Source organism: Pleurodeles waltl, chromosome 6 (assembly GCF_031143425.1).
Source record: "Pleurodeles waltl isolate 20211129_DDA chromosome 6, aPleWal1.hap1.20221129, whole genome shotgun sequence".
NCBI lineage: Eukaryota > Metazoa > Chordata > Amphibia > Caudata > Salamandridae > Pleurodeles > Pleurodeles waltl.
Genome location: NC_090445.1, coordinates 1,665,973,030 through 1,665,987,998, shown reverse-complemented (window position 1 = coordinate 1,665,987,998; position 14,969 = coordinate 1,665,973,030).

Below are 14,969 nucleotides of genomic sequence, written 5' to 3'. Positions count from 1 at the left end.
CTACAGCCCAACTGCTGAATGGAAGTACACCAAATTTAGCAGAATGGTAGATCTTGTTCCAGAAAGATCTCTTTTTGTTATTTGGTGCACATTCATTCAGTAGTTTTTGAGATGTTAAAAGAAAAATAAATATAGATATCTAGGGATGCAGATCCTCTGCGGATCCTACAGATCCCACGTTGAGATCTGATTGGCTGCCACCACTTCAACCAGGAAGTTTTGGCAGCCATTTTGGGACTCAGACTCAGCCAAGTCCCCCCCAAAATAAGTATAAAAAAAAAGAGGGAATGGGGCAGGGTAGAAATACCCTGACCCCATAGACCATGTGGTGTGGTCTCCCGGGGACTCCTCCGGGGGCCCAAAAACATTTTTTTAAATTGTTTGCTACAAAAATAATTTGTGTTAAAATTGGAAAAAAAAAACAAGCATGGTCTTCTGCGTTTTTCTTCTAGGCCCCCATGTAGACCAGGTCCTAGGGGAATTTATCTTGTTAGTTTCATATTGTTATGTTATATGAAGTAGTTGGAGTTGCTTTGAGGAGTCGCCTGTACTGGAAGGCATTGCCAGGAGCACTCAAGGGACAATCTAAGATGGACAGAAGGGTCTCGAGCTCTGTGACTGAGAAACCCGAGTGCCAGAGAATGTCCAAATAGGAAGCACAGGAGAGGGAGACCAGAGAGGGGAATCTGGGCCATGCAGTGCCCATGTCTACATAGGAGCAGCGCAGAGCCCTCATGAGTATTAGTCGGGGGTGTCGGGCATTCCACGGTGATGGGGTCGAGGACTGGGGCTGGAGCTGGACGGTGGCATTTGGGTGTGTGGCCCAAAGCCCTTTCTGCAGTTAGACATCGGATGCGCACACCATGCCAACCACTAGCCTGCACGTCCCTGAGCCTTTCCCATCAGCGCTGCCCCATTCCTCACCAGACTTAAGTCCCTGGACAGGAGGTCTGAAACTCCCATGGACACACCAGCTCTGCACCCCTACCCATAGCCCACCTGGGCAGAGGCGGGTATTGTCACAAACAGCAGCTGCCATGTTTGGAAGAGCCCTCGTCTGAACTTGTCTGGGTTGGATTCTAAAGGAATCCTAACTCCTAACCCTTGTCAGGCCAAAATGGCAAAAATCCATTCAGTAGAACTGGAGATATGCAATTTTAAAGATAGAGATAAAAATAGCACCAAAAGGTGCAATACACCAACTGATGGCATGTGGTTGCGCTGACTGGGACACATTGACAAGTTCAGGCCGACCGCAATGGAGCTGGGTACAGTACCAGGTTTAGCCCACTGAGGCTAGTTACTTATGTACTTGGTGCGTGGTCTTTGTGGCATTGCTTTGCGAGGCTTTGCGTTGTCCGGTGTTGGTTTTGGTGAAGCTGCAAAGCTTTGCGGGCTTTGCTTTACTCTGTGTCGGTTCTGAAGAGCTCTATAGGTAGGCATTGCGGGGCTTTGCACCCCCCCCTAGGGGCTTTTTAGGGCCGGCATAGGAGTGACTTATAGGCAATAAAAAGGAAGGTTTTGGCCTGGCAAAAGGTTTATTTTGCCAGGTCTAAAGGGCAGTTTAAAAATGCACACACAGGTTGCAATGGCAGGCCTGAGACATGTTTAAAAGGGCTACTTAAGTGGGTGGTTCAATCAGTGCTATAGATTCACTAGTAGCATTTAATAATCAGGCCAAGGGTACATGTAGTCCTATTTTACTAGTGACTTACAAGTAAATTAATGTGCCAATTGGGCGTTTGCTGGCCAATTCTACCATGTTTAAGGGAGGGAACACAAGCACTGTAGCACAGGTTAGCAGCGGTAAGGTATGCAGAGTCCTAAACGCCAAGAAAAATTGGTTCAGAAAATAGGAGTGAAGGCAAAAAGTTTGGGGATGACCCTGCAGAGAGGGTCAAGTCAAACAGTACCACACAAAGAAAGACTGCTGCTAAGCTCAGAAGAGCTCTTTAGATTGTGTGACAAAAATGTTCCAGTGAAAAAATCCAGGAATGAGTAACGATTTCTATTTGTCTGACCCTGATGGATGACAACTGGTAGAGCTTTTTGATGCATTTATGCTGATCGTACTTTCTCAAACTTCATGAGATGGAGGATTTTTCTTAATACCTTGAGTTCCATTGAATCATTCATTCAAAAACACTGAGTTGAGTAATAGTACGACATGTTACTTATATTGCTTAGAAATGGAAAATCACTATGAGCCCTATTACAAAAACAGCTGCTACGTTCCTCCAGTTCTTGTGTGACACCTTCAGTCCCTGTGAGATTTGTAGCCAGTAGTACTTTAAAGGCTGAGATTCTTTTAGGCAAAACTGGCATTTGTTTGCCTATTGCTTAATTGTGTTGCACACTATTTTAATGCTTGCATTGTCATAATATTTAAATGCTTGCAATGTGCTAATGTGTGATATTACAGTGTGTTTTGTATGACACTTTCAGTGACACAGATTCATGAGTTCAACAAGTTTGCACTGTGTGTTTGTTTGCAGAAAGCCTTTAAAACAGCCACATCCTGCGTGAAGGGCTTATGCAAGATAGGAATTTCACAATGCTCAGACGCACCACAGTGCAGTGCACAGTTAGCCCACACAGGCTGAGACAGTTTGACCCAGCTGATCTATGCATGCGCCTATCAGAATGAGTTTGGCAAGGCTAAGAAGCAGACTTTGCATCACCTGATACTGGGAACCAGTACAATATTGATTTGTGAAGCACTGAGTGCTAGTACATTACATCACCTGTCCTCCATATGCAACACTGAGGCCCTCATTACGACTTCAGCGGTCTTCTTAAAAGACCGCCGAAGCAGCTACAGCCAGCATACTGCCAGTTCTGGCGGTATGCAGCCCGCCCTACTAGGAGTTTTCCGCTGGGCCAGCAGGCGAAAACAGGGTTTCCTCCTGCTGGCCCAGTGGAAAACCCACCACAACATTGACGCTGGTTCGTAATCAAGCCGGCGTCAATGTTGTGGTGCGTCGGGTGCGACAGCACCCATCGCGCATTTCACTGTTTGTAATTTTGACAGTGAAATGTGCGACGGGGCTGTCCATGGGGGACCCTGCACTGCCTATGCCAAGTATATGGGCAGTGCAGGGGCCCCCATGGGGCCCCCGACACCCCCTTTCCGCCAGCCTTTGTATGGCGGTGAGACCGCCAGGCTGTTGACAGGCAGCAACCTGGCAGTGCCAGTGGTCGGACCGTGGCTCATCTGCCACGGTCATATTAGGGCAGTCGGACCGCCCTGTCTGTGGCGGTCTGACCACCACACTCGTAATGAGGGCCTGAGTATCTGAAGTCCTCAATCTATGTGGATAGAAAGATTTTGAAATCAAATTTTGGTCTGTGTGCGGAGGATGGAACATTTTTCAATACTTGTCAACTTTTCAAGACAAAAATGGGGTACAATAGCATGGCCATAACAATTGCCTCAGCAGGTTGCAGCAGGAGTGAGAGTTGTTCCCATAGTGGGACGTTTTAAACACTGGAGTGTTTAAGAGCTTGATGAGCCATTGCTATTTGTCAGGGAAGGATACAGCTGAAAGGCCACTTTACATGGTGGCCTTTACAAGACTTAAAGATGGGTTTAGTGCTCTTTCCCCAAGACACTCTTGGGTCTGTTGTGAGACATAAAGCTTTTTAAAGCACATTTGAGCAGTTATCTTTGTCAGAACTGATGTATCTTACCTTTTATCACTTTAAACGACGGAGTGACATTTTATAATTATAGGCATAATTAAATTAACATGACTAAATAAAATTAAAATGTAGTTCTATTATATAGAGTGAACTGTGCATGTGCTAACATTAGTTAATGTAGACTTCAATTTCAAAAAGGGTGATGCTCTCTGGCCACCATCTTTTCAGCATGTTATTCTTTATTCCCTGCCCCACCCTCCACATAGGCTATTCACTAACAAGCAACTTTGTAAACATTGCTTTGAGATGTAATGCCAACTTCCCAGGTATAAAGCCATGTCTGTTTTCTCTAGCGTACTGTAGCATGCTGTTTCATTGAGAGTGAATGTTCCCAAGGCCTGTCCTTGCATATTAAGTTATGACATTTGGATTAACAATTTAGGTATTTGAAGGGCACCAGTGATGGCAACAGCATTAGGTCAGTCTGTGTTATAGGGCTGAATGATATGGTTTCAGAGACTCTACTGCCCTTTCTTTACCCAGATTGACTCAAACTGTGTGACTGTTGAACAAATGTATTGTAAGTATAAATCCAAATGAATTTTACCTTGTAGAAGAAGCCCTTTCCTGAGGGTGTTGGTCCCACTCTCCCCTGATCTTCAGGAGGTGAAACTATGTAGGTCTGACCTCCGGTTTACGACATATTTTTATTGAGATGAACCATACTTTGTTCTGCTATTTTATTATTTGAACTTCATTGTGGGCTACATGCTAGCTTGCATTTAAAGTGACTGGCTGTTTCTAACAATTTATTTGCCTTCTGTGATGATTTAGAACCTTTAATAAACCTTCATGGTTTTATTTTACTGTTTACATTGAAATGTGCATTGAAGTTTGTTAATCAGATCCAGCTAAGGAGCAGCAAAATCCTTAGGGGATTAACACAGTTCCAGGTCCGTCAGATCTAAATGCAACCTTAGCAGAAAAAACGAGATAACCAGTGAGGAATGGCAGGGGTCTTTCCCAAATATTTTTTTGTAAATTGTGTATTTAATATATATGGAGCTACTAACATTGATTAAAACTAATATGACTTAAAGATCATTTACCAAGGTGGAATTGGGAGGTAGAATATCACCAGTCACAGCTTATATTGCTTAAATAATTCTTTCTGGGGGTGTTAAAGTCCCCACAAAGTGCCTTGTAAATGTTGTGTGGGCAGTGGTGCATCTTAAGTAGCACATTGGATTAGTGACATTAGTTGGACTAGCTGAACAACCACTTTAAAGGTACAGACTACTTAAAAAATAATTTGAACAGGCTATTTTTAAAATACGGCAAAATGACAAATTTTGATAACAATGTTACTCACGTCTTGGCGGACTTAAAAGGGTTACCTTTATTTAAGAGCACCAATATGTACATTTAAGTGCTTAAGATGGTCAGTTATGTCACTAAATCAATCAGATATAAGTCCCTCGAAATCCTCTGTCTGAAAGAAAAATTCCCACAGAACAAATGCCCATTTGCACTCTACCATAGACAAATCAAAGAATTCTTCATTTTTTAAATTTCACTAGGTATTTTGACATAAAAAAGGAGAACTTCCATCTTCTGGCTAAGGTTGGAGCATCTGGGTAAAATGACTTTGGTTTGAATCCTGACCTCCAATTGACTGACTTGTTCAATTCTGAGCAAATCTCTCTGTGACTCAGATCTGATGACACAGAATTGATTTTGTTTATTTGCACTTAAATAATATGTTAATGTGTAACCTGCATTTCTTCTTTCTGTACATATTACTTTTCTTTTCTAGATACCAAAGTCACAGATTTAAAATATTGTTCTTTTCTAGCTTACATTTTGAATGTTGTAGTATGGTGACTAGTCGGGTTGAATTGGAACTTCAACACCTGCAGTGGATGAGTTAACTGAGGAGGCAGTATTCCTTTGAGTGATATCATGAAGGTTGTGGTGGGAGAAGAAATTGGCATTGTACTATGTCGAGAGAAGGAGGCTGACACTAAGTATGGAGAGTAGATTGGGCTTTGATTGGTCGTCCAGTGGTGGAGAACTTGAAGACAGAATGTTATGTTTTAACTGCGAGAAGCTTGTTAGTTAGTTAGATCACTTGCCCCTGTCTACCCTTGCAAGCGGATGTACTCTCTCTCATCTCCTGAGACCAATGCACCTTATTCTCCTGCTTGCAGAGTTACTCAGGATCAAGTACCTTTCTTCTCATTCTAATTGGAATAAGTACATGGTTCTTCTTTTGATTCCATTTCTAAATTTCTCCACTTTACTCACAACATTGGCTTACAATTACAGGGTTTCCTTTATAGAAACAAGTCTTTGCTTCGATTTGCTCATCTTACCTTTAAATTAATGAAATCTGTGCATTACTCATTAAAGTACTTGGATTATATTCATGTATGACGAACATCCAGGTGAATAATCATTTAACTTAATTGATCTGATTTGAACTATAACTTTACTAATCTTTCAATAAACCTTTATTGTTTTTTAAATCTACTTCTCCCTATTGTTACTGTGGATCAAAATATTCCTCTTTGTCAACACAATGTCAATGAATTTCTAATTTCAACCTCAGTTTGAGACAAAGACCCCTCTGGGTGGAGATAGCGGAGTGTCAGGATTGTACCAAAATTAGCACAGCACAAGAACCACCCTTATTGTATCTCGCTATCAGATCCTTTATCTTTTAGAGAGAACCTAAACGTGAATACGTTTCATGTATGCATTGGAAAGGACTATTAATACAGAGTGGACAATCTGTTAGTAGTACAACAATTGTACAGATAAAAAGGGTGTGTGCAAGGTAAAATGCGTTTAGGATACTTTAGTGAATGGTTTGTATTTATCTTTTTGCATTGACTGTCTTGTCACATTTAGGCTTAGTTTCAGCATTGTTTGGTATGCAGCATGTCAGAAGTGGTTCGTAAATGATGTCAAATATAAGTGGAGAAATAATGTTGTTATAGCTTTTAAATAGTTGTTGTATATTTATTTTTTCCTGATCACTTTTTTCCTGACCTTTTGAAAGAAGTGATTCTTTGTATGATTGTGAAAGGGTGCGGTTGCATATTTGTTTACCATTAGAGTGAAGGAAACAATTTCCATGTTAAAAATTCACTCCCTTGTATTTTGCCACCTTGTTGCTATGTTTCAAACAATGCTATCGCTCTATGCTTCCCTCATTGGCGTGGCTATCAATGGTGCAGCAGGTGTAGTGGCACCAGTGCCCAGAAGTATGAGGAGCTCATTGAACCCTGACTAGAATGGAAGCCATTTGTGCGCGAGAGCCCATGGTACACCATTGCCTTACCTTCTGTTCTCCTCTCTACACTGCTGCCACTCTGGGGATGTCATGTGTCCCTCTCCTCCTTTGCACATCAACACAAGTCACATTTATGAGGACTGATGATCCTTAAGATTTCCAGCTGATGCCATTTTGGCTGGGAGGAAGCCTTTTTCCTCTGTAGCAGATGGATTCAACTTCCCTCCCCGGTGGTTCTTGCCGGGCTTGATACTGCCAGCTTGAGGCAGTTTTCATAGCAGTGGCCTGGACTTCAGTCTCATACACAAATCATGCAGGCAATGGCTGGAGGGACCATTTTTGAGGGAACTCCTGCAGCGCTGTATAGGACTCAAAACTTGAAGTGAGTCTAGTCCCATCAGGACTCATGGAAAGAGGACTTCAGTGTAGAATATTTGTTCCTGAAGTGAGTTCCTGCATTGTGCCTGCCCATGTGTGTGGTTCCACGACTGATCAATCCCGGAACCACGGAGACTTTAAGTTTTGCGTCCTATATAGAGCTACACAAGTTCTCTCAAAAATAGGGGTAACTGGAGCTTTTCAACCTGTTTGCTGTGTGACACCAGGTGGGGGTCCACCATATAAGGCATTTTTAATATCTCCAGAGTTGTGTAGAGACCTACATGTAGATTAGGCAGTAGTAAATCTGTCCCGCTGAACTGCCACTGATCCATACAGAGACTACACTAGCCAAGAAACATGTTGACCCAGATTAGATCGTATGGAACACTATTTCCTCAAGATCTTCAGTTTTTTAATCTTAACAAAGGCCTCCGAGGATTAAAAGAACTTTTAGAGGGTTTCTTTAGTTAATTTAAAATTTTCTTAACTCACTTCTTTGGCCAATCTATTTTGCATGCATATTAAGTCTGTGAACTCGGACCTTCAGGCTGATTTTGTGAACAGATCTCTGCCGAAGAGTCCCCTTGAGGTGCACAGCCCAATGATGAAGCATGTCATCAATTGGAGGTTGAGGGCTCCTAAACACTAATGCTGTGTCTGACCACTATATGGTTCACTCATCAAAATTGACAGTTTGGACCTCTTCTGATCAGTACACTAGAACACTTGATCATCTTTTTCTAGCACACAACAAAATTGAAATACTTGTGAATGAACTGTACAAATATTTCAGAACATATTAGCAGTTACAAAAGCACAAATTAAGTCTATTTTTAAAAGAAAATTCTGAAATGTGGTGGAAACAAAGATTTTAATAGGGACAAAACAAATCAATACACTTGATGATGCACAAATGAATTATTCCCTGAAACCTGATTTTCACAGGTCAACGTTAGTGCGCTTCATAGTTTTATCAGTATGTCTGTGCAAAGTTATTGGTCATTTCAATGGAAAGTGTGCTGTCTGTAAATGACAGTGTGCAACTACACCTTGCTTTTGTAATATGTTTGTACAGTGTGCTCCAAAATGTACCACCAGCTACACACCGCACCCTTCCCACTCTCTTGCTGAATACATTTGCTACCATTATTCTTTGTGGGACACATGATTTTTCACAATGCTGTGACTTGAGTGATATAACATTAATGGCAGCACCCCCACTCTGAAAATTGAAATTGCAAAATGTGATTCGTGCATGAGCCCATGGTGGCACACAATCCCGTTTCTACACAGGTTTTAACACCTTGAGGGCCATGGACATAATGGTTACGTCCATGGCAGCGCCTCTCAGGCGCCATGGACGTAACCATTATGTCCATTTATCAGCCTTCAGGGGAATCGCTAGCGCTCCCCCCGAGGGTCGCCCCCCCATCCCTCCAGGTCAGGGCTGGAAGGGGAATCGCTTCCTCTTCCACCCCCGACCCCCCAGTGACGTCTGATGACGTCAGCATGCAAGAGCGTGCTGACTTCATCAAAGGCCACCTCTCATCAGGCTGGAAGCATGCTTCCAGCACAATTGCGGAGGAGAAATGCTCAAGGAAGGAGGCTAAAAGCATAAAAAATAGTAAAAATTGGGTATGTCCCAGTAAAATGCCAAAATTGTGTTGAAAAATGGGGTTTTCTGATTCAAGTCTGCCTGTTCCTGAAAGCTGGGAAGCTGGTGATTTTAGCACCGCAAACCCTTTTTGATGCCATTTTCAGGGAAAAAAAACACTAGCCTTCTTCTGCAGCCTTTTTCCCCCATTTTTTTTTTTTTTAAATCGAAATGTTCACCCTTTTTCCCCATTTTTTTTAAAAACGAAATTTCGCTGTATTTTGGCAAATTTCTCGGTCTCCTTCAGGGGAACCCACAAAGTCTGGGTACCTCTAGAATCCCTAGGATGTTGGAAAAAAAGGACGCAAATTTGGCGTGGGTAGCTTATGTGGACAAAAAGTCATGAGGGCCTAAGCGCGAACTGCCCCAAAATAGCCAAAAAAATGCCTGCCACCTGAGGGGGAAAAGGCCTGGCGGCGAAGGGATTAAAGAAAGCAGCATACTGTAATTTAAATAGCATTTATTAAAATATCGGGGGACACCTCTCAGCTTTTACTTCAGTATTAACTGTTAACACCCAAGTGCTAAAAAAAACTATCTTCATCAATGAAGCATATACAGATTACTGTACTAGCATCTGTAATTCACATCTCAAAAAACATAACAGATGATAATATGGCCAAGTGAATAAGTACAGGTACATGTTTAGGGGACATTTCACCAGAAATCTAAAAATACACACTGATATAATCAAAAGCAATCAAGGATGTGTGTGCATGGACTAACCTGCAAGTAGAAGAAACACCCAATGTGCTCCTTGTACCAGCAACACTTACAGTTCAATTCTCGACGATGGTGATGGGTGCTGTTCTTGGCAACCAAAGCCTAACTCAGGGCCGTCTTTAGGGGTGTGTGATAGGTGCAGCTGCACTGGGTGCTGACCTGGAAGGGGGACACAGACCTCACAGCCCTTCGAGACCCTCATGGGTGATTTCCTCTGCTCTATAAATGTTTGATGGATTGAGATGGGGACACTATATCGAGCAATACCTTTCGATTTTAAAATCACCTGCTGCAGAGTTCCTTGTGTCCAGCTTTCAGGCAGCAATAAAAATGTCAAGATTACTCTTGTGATTCATGTTCGAGTGGCAGAGAGAGATGGAGTTTTGTCCAGTGTCAGTTTTGACTCACTATAGTAGCTCAGAGGGTTAATACGCCTGCTGAAAAGAAGAGATCTGTATTTTCTGTGGCCATCTGAGTGGATTAGTTAAGCCGGCATTTACGAACACTTTAAAACAAATGAATTGAATGTGAAAGAGGGGCAATGGAGAGATGAAAGGCACTTTTACTAGGTGGTAGTAAGGGAATAAGAGGAGGGGGTCGTGGGGGGGGGACGGGGGACGATTGCTGCACCGGGCCCCACCATCGCTAAAGCCAGCCCTGGCCTAACTCATCCATGGATTCTTCTCCTCTGGTGTCCCACATCCATGGACATTAATTAGGGATCTGCGACCCCTGTCTTGCTGCCCTTTGCTACTCCTGGCAGTCTCTGCGACCCTTGGCTTAATTATATTAGCACTACCAGTGGGATGTTTACTATCAGAAAATGAAATAAAACACCAATTTTGACTGCAGTGTTGCCTGCTTGTCTTCAAAGCACTGTACAGAGCTACTGATTCACTTTTACAACGAGATTTAGATCTCAGTTCAGTTTCAGCCAGTGCTGCAAAGGGATGTAAACTGATAGATCACATGTGAAACAGTTATCACCATCCTGGGCCACAGAGTTGGGTCTCAGTGTTTGTGTGAACTGCTGGAAAGATGCGCTTTCATGTCCCAGTGCTCTCAGACCGAGGAGGTGTGTCCGCTGAAATGTGAGCAGAGCTGACCACAGCACACATGGATGTAGGAATTAATGTTAGCAGTTGCATGGCGGTGTCAGGCTAGCACTTCTGCTGCAAAATGCAGACCGGATCTCAAGCAGGTTCGTCAACGTGCTGTGTGCTTTACTTCTAACAGCAATATGGGGCTCCTGTGGAGGGGTCCCTCACACTGGTGAGACTGCAATTTACTCAGTGATGAAACAAGGAGACAAGGCATTTTTATAAAAATAGATTTAGTGTCCTGAAAAAATAGAAGACATACACAGTGGTATTTTGGGTCACCTTTATTCAGCAATATTAAGGATTAACCGAGAAAAAAAGTTATTAGCAGGAAGTAACCAGTGGGTTCTACAATGCATAATTTAGAGTGCTTAGAAATTGCACAGGTGAACTATGAAGCACCATATAAAAAGTAATAATAATATTGTTAATAATTTTGTTATTGTTAATAATAATAATAATAATAATAATAACAACAATAATAATAATAGTAATAATAACAATTATTATTATTATTATTATTGCTGGTATTATTATTATTATTATTATTATTAATATTATTGTTGTTGTTATTATTATTATTATCATTATTATTATTGTAGTCTTTTCTTGATTAGTTTGTGTTTTTGATGATTTTTAGACAAGTGTAGGTAGCATATTTCTCAAAGTGTATTTTTGTTTACACATAGATAGTGCTGCTTCCCTTCTTGCCTGCGTCCACAATACGTTTTGAAATTCTCTAAACAAAAGAATTGTAGAAATACTACAAAGCCACTTTCCGTGATTTTTAATTGTAAACTTCTGGCTGGACATAGAGCCAGATTTAAGAAGCCCCTAGCGCCACCTTGTGCCGCATTAGGGTAATTTTTTTAATGTTAATGTGGCATTAGGTTGGCCAAAACGCCTCACCATATGTACGAAGTGGCGCAATGCACGCATTGCACCACTTTGTAAACCCCTGCACCACATTATGCCTGCGCCAAGCATAATGTATTCAAGGGGGCGTTCCGGTGCTAGGAGGCCCAGAACAAATTCACAGTGGAAGTTAGGAGATTCCACTGCTGCATTTTTAGCATCATTTTCAATACTTGCCTAAGGCAGGCCTTAAAATGACCCTCCTAATATTTCCAGTGGGCCTCCTTTTTCTTTGCAGGATTAATGTTTGGTGCTAGCATCAACATTTTTCACCCGGGGTCAAGAGCAACAAGTTTTTATGTTTACTTTGTCCTTGGGACAAGTAGGCCCAACCCTCTGCAGCACAAACCTTTTAGCTGCCTGTTTACAGAGAGTGGAACTCTCTGTAGTTGAGGTAATGTGTTTCCAAAAGATAATGCTGTTCGAACTTGTATTTATGGTTCATTATTTGAAAGCCTTCATTATTAGGGCGAGAGCTGTAAATAACTGTTTTAAGGTCACACTTCACCACTGACGTTGGTTCCAGTACAAAAAAAAAACGTGTATACACATGTTTGAAAAGTTTAGGCTATGAGGCTAAGTATAATGTTCCCAGAATGCTCTCTGATTAGATGCAAATGAAGTGTCATTTAGTAAAATGTTTTGATGCATGCTAGTATTTCCCAAAAATCTTTCTAATGGAAAATCAGTGTAACCATTTTCAACACGATTATGGGAAGCATGAAAATAAACAAACACTGACAAAGCCAACTGATCTGACATATTTTTATAAGTCTTTTAGTTTCATCAATGCGTGTCTTATTTTGACATGGCTTTTGTAACACTTTATTGTTGTGGGAGCTACCAGGCCCTCAACATTGTAACAAACACTGGCAAAACCCCCCAAAATCGTTTTTGAACTCTAAAAGCACACGTTGCCACCAGTGGCATAACAAAGGCCCCGCAGCTGTCCTCCAGGGGGCCCCTTCACCACAGCACCTGCCCTGAGTGAGTCTGGAGAGGGGGCTCCTCCATGTTCTTTGCAAAGGGGCACCCTCCAGTTTCGTTACGTCACTGATTGCCACTGTAGTTCCTGACACTGAACAAAACTACTTTGTGTGCCAATATGCTCCTTGTGGAAGAGCAGAATGCGATCACTCACAGTAAAGCCAGCCGAAAGAGAGAGAAATAGAAGTTTAATAAAAACAAAGGGGGTTATTCTAACTTTGGAGGAGTGTTAATCCGTCCCAAAAGTGACGGTAAAGTGATGGATATACCACCAGCCGTATTACGAGTTCCATAGGATATAATGGACTCGTAATACGGCTGGTGGTAAATCCGTCACTTTTCCGTCACTTTTGGGACGGATTAACACCTCCTCCAAAGTTAGAATAACCCCCAAAATGTCTTTGTTAACACCAGACCTAATTAGGGACCAAGACCCACATGTAGGTAGCTTTTTGCATGTCGCAAACAGCGACTTTCGCTGTTTGCGACGTGCAAAAAGCACATTGCGATGCACAAACCCAGGTTTGCGATTCAGTAACCTGGTTACCGAATCGCTAAACAGGTTTGCGACTCGCAATTAGGAAGGGATGTTCCCTTCCTAATTACGACTTGCAGTGCAATGTAGGATTGTTTTGCGAACGCGGGCGCAAACCAATCGCAGTTTGCACCCATTTCAAATGGGTGCTAACACTTTCGCAAAAGGGAAGGGGTCCCCATGGGACCCCTTCCCCATTATAAATGTCACTGTAAACATTTTTTCAGAGCAGGCAGTGGTCTGCATTACAAAAAAAAAAAAAACTGCTTTATTGAAAAGCAGTCACAGACATGGTGGTCTGCTGTCTCCAGCAGTCCACCATCCCTGTGAGGGCCGCCATTCGCAAGGGGGTCGCAAATTGCGACCCACCTCATGATTATTCATGAGGTGGGCATTGGCGAGTCACAGATGGTGTCAGGGACACCATCCTACATTCGGATTTGAGACTCGCAATTTGCGGGTCGCAAATCTGAACCTACCTACATGTGGCCCCAAATTCTTAAAGAAAGTCACAAAAGTGCACCCTTCTAATTCTGCCATTGTCAGGAGTAAATGTCCAACCTTTCTTATTATGGGAAAATATTAGAGAGAAGCTGGTGAAAATCTTTAAAACATGCAGGTTAGTAGGTTTGCAGACTCAAAGGCATTCCAGCCCTGGAACTATTGCTTACTGCTTCCTCCAGCCACAGTATGCAGATCTGCAGAAAGGTGGCAAAATAAGGAAATTGCTACAGTAGGGATTGAAACTGCAAGTATTCAAGCCCTACTATGGTAGTAGCCCTGGCATAATCAGAGAGGCTATTATCAGAGCTCTTACATAATGAGATTGCTGCCATAATTTGGCGCCACACTACATGGCACCAAAGGGACAAGTAGATCTTTTTACAGGACAAGTAGATTTGAGAAGCAACCTGTCCCCTGGACAAGTAGATATTTTAATAAATTCCACACCCCTGATGCCATATTTAGATAATCCTAAACCATTATTTATATGATGGCTGCACTTCACACCACACATGCCCTTTTCTGTCTGTCCTCAAAGAGGCCTATCGTGAGATGAATACTGTATGTCTTTTGCTTTAAGCTTAGTTTATTTCTGCAGCTTACTTGCTCATATTTCTGCTGCAAAATATAATTTTTCAACTTTATACTATTGCACGAGGCATGTATTGTACTACCAAAGGAAGAATGTAGCGCTGATTGCTGGAGAAATAATGCTTAAACATTAGTATCTCAGTGTGGCACATGTGCCTCTTTAAACTACTTGTGCCTCTCCTTTTTGAAGTCTGCCCTGTCTTGAATTGAAAAATTAAGAAACATTTATTTTTAGCAACCCAGAACTTAGAGGCTAGCCCTACCAATCTGCCTGTTTATCTTTCAGATCTTTTCAACTGAGCCTTTCCTGATCTTCAGCCTACCACCCCGGAGGACTGTAATTCAGGCCCATGATGTAGATGATGAAAAAGGGATTCTGCACAATATTTTAAGGGGTCAAGAGATTTCATAATGTTTAATTTAGCCTTTGGGAGGTTGTGTGAAGCTGGGTGGTAGCACAGTAGAGAAATATCTGGTTGAGGATTAGTATATTTAGGTGCACTCCACCCTGATTTAGAACTTGGAGGATGAGTTACTGCATCACAACAGTGATGGATATCCCATCCGCTGAAATCTAAATCCCATTATATCCAATGGGACATATATTTCGGCGGACAGTATATCTGTCACCATTGTGAC